Source organism: Armigeres subalbatus, chromosome 3 (assembly GCF_024139115.2).
Source record: "Armigeres subalbatus isolate Guangzhou_Male chromosome 3, GZ_Asu_2, whole genome shotgun sequence".
In the NCBI taxonomy this organism is placed as follows: domain Eukaryota; kingdom Metazoa; phylum Arthropoda; class Insecta; order Diptera; family Culicidae; genus Armigeres; species Armigeres subalbatus.
Window position 1 is genome coordinate 128,325,739 of NC_085141.1, and position 2,343 is coordinate 128,328,081.

The 2,343-nt window shown below is 40.4% G+C and overlaps 1 non-coding gene across 1 annotated transcript; it reads left to right on the forward strand.

Annotated features, from left to right (window-relative positions):
• Positions 1-1,341: 1,341 nt before the first annotated feature.
• On the forward strand, positions 1,342-1,418 carry Trnaa-ggc (transfer RNA alanine (anticodon GGC)). Its single transcript has one exon. It is a non-coding gene; the product is annotated as a tRNA-Ala (tRNA).
• The last annotated feature ends 925 nt before the right edge of the window (positions 1,419-2,343 follow it).

The following is a 2,343-nucleotide window of genomic DNA, read 5'->3' on the forward strand; positions in this document are numbered from 1 at the left end:
TCTTAACTCTAAAGCGGTGCTTACCCATATCCTTAAACCTGGTTTGAGTCCGAAGTGGAGGTGAAGAAATCGGTTATTAATAAGAGGCGCTGAAAAATGACCAAAAAGGGCCATTGGAATCCACGACACGACTTTGCATCTTTGACAAAGTTATACTGATCTGAATCATATCTGGTTACATTTACACAAATAGGATAGAATAGTTTAACATGTTTCTCGTTTTCTGTTAGATATTTCTAACAAAATACTGAAGACGTTTTATAGAAGAAAACTAAATACGTATTTGTCGGCTCAGAACGGGGTTACGGAGTAAGCATCTCCAATAGCTATGCGAGCAAAGGCGTAGGATTGCCAATCTGGAGATGGCGAGCTCGATTCTCGGTCTGGTCAAAGATGTTTTCGGGTTGGAAACTTTCTCAACACCCTGATCAAAGCGTATCCATTGTCTTGCCACCCAGAATACATACTCATGCAATGGCGGACATAGAAAAGTTTTCAATTAATAACTGAGGAAGTGCTAATTAGAGGTGTGCGCCACCGCCGACAGTTTTTGGCACGCCGCCGTTACGCTGCTGGACTATGATTTTCCACGCCGACTGAAATTCGAAGAAATCTGATAGATATCTCTAACTCATCACGTTGAAAATCCACTGAAATTTTCGTGAAAATACCAATGATTTCCCGCTTAACTTTTCAAAAGGACCTAAGTAACATTTTTTCATGAATTAATCTGAGTACTGCAATCAAAACCTTTCATATTGGTCTGTTGATTGCGCTATTCAAATTAATTCATGAAAAAAATGTTACTTAGGACCTTTTGAAAAGTTAAGCGAGATTTCCTTGGAAAAACTAAGAAGAACTTCGAGTGCAAACTCTGAAGGATTACTTTTCACGCTTAAAATGTTCGACCGTGTACTTTTTCCATGATCTTTGTTTGCTTGAAAAATTTAGAATGCGCGCCGCAGTACTTTTTGTTTTGACGGCATAATGTAAGCAATGTTGGTGTGAAATTGTGTGTGTGACAATTTTAAGGAATCATTCACATTAAGTCATATTTCTGTGACAACATTATTATTCTTATAGAAAAGTATTGAAGTCATTCCTATTTTTTAGTTGCCACCCGTTAGCTTACACAACCTCACTTGATCAGTACAGTTGCTGATGAAGAATGTGTATAGCCGCCAGACATTCTAAATATTCACGCTCCTCTAATGTGAAAGTGTACTACACACATGTGGAAGTGTTGGCTTGAGAAATGGATTGCGAGTGATTTGACTATGCGGCCAATTTGAGAATCTCGAGCTCGTTCAGTAGCCGCTAGGTTGCGAAGGCCGACGGAGGTTCTTCGTAGCTTAGTTGGTTAGAGCACAAGTCTGGCGTACTGTGGGGTCATGGGTTCGAGTCCCATCGAAGGGAAAGTGGTTACCTCCAATATATTTTCCAAATCAATATCTTCCACATAATGTACATATTCATATATGAGTTTTCACAACATTGTAAATGAAAGAATCCGTTGACCGAATAGCTCAATTGGCCGAAATTGTCGTTTGATAGAAAGAACCATTTGGCCGGAATGAACATCTTGCCTAAAGTGTCGGAGTGATTTGCAGAAAGCTCAATTCGGCAAAACGTCATTTTCGGCCAAATGGCAGTTGGCCAAATTACATTTTCGTTTAAACCATTTTCGACCCAACAACTGTTTCGAACAAACGTTTACATAATTCCGCCAAATGGAAATCGGCTTACAGTGTTAGTCGGCCAAGCGACATTCGAACAAATGGTTTTTCGCCGAATGACTTTCGACCAAACGACAGAAAGGGCTATTTGGCCGAAAGGTGTTTGGCCAAATAAAACATTAGACCAATCTGGCCGAAAATGTCATTTAACGAAATGTTTAGTCATTTGGCCGAAAAAGTCTTTTGACCGAAAAGGTCATTTGGCCATTTAGGCCATTTCTGTCAAACGACCAGACGGCATTTTCGGCCTGTTGGCTCATTCAGCCGAACGACAATTTCGGCCAACAACCAGTTAGAGACAACGTTTTTTTTTCGGCCGATTGTCGCTTTGGTCAAACCGTTCCGCACGAAATATTTCGTCGAACTCACACTCCATAGAACATGTGTCTAGACGATTGACGTCGCTAACCGCACGGCCACGAAGCCCACAAAATATGATGTCATCAGTGAGTCACAAACAAGCGATTTTTGGGTCGAAGGAGAATCTTTTTTGGCAGTCTGTGGCGAGAAACATTTCACTCGCTCTTATTTCTTTGAAATAAACGAAAATGTGCCTACTTGATGATTTTTTTCATCATTCCATCATTCTTACGCCTCATTCGTTTTT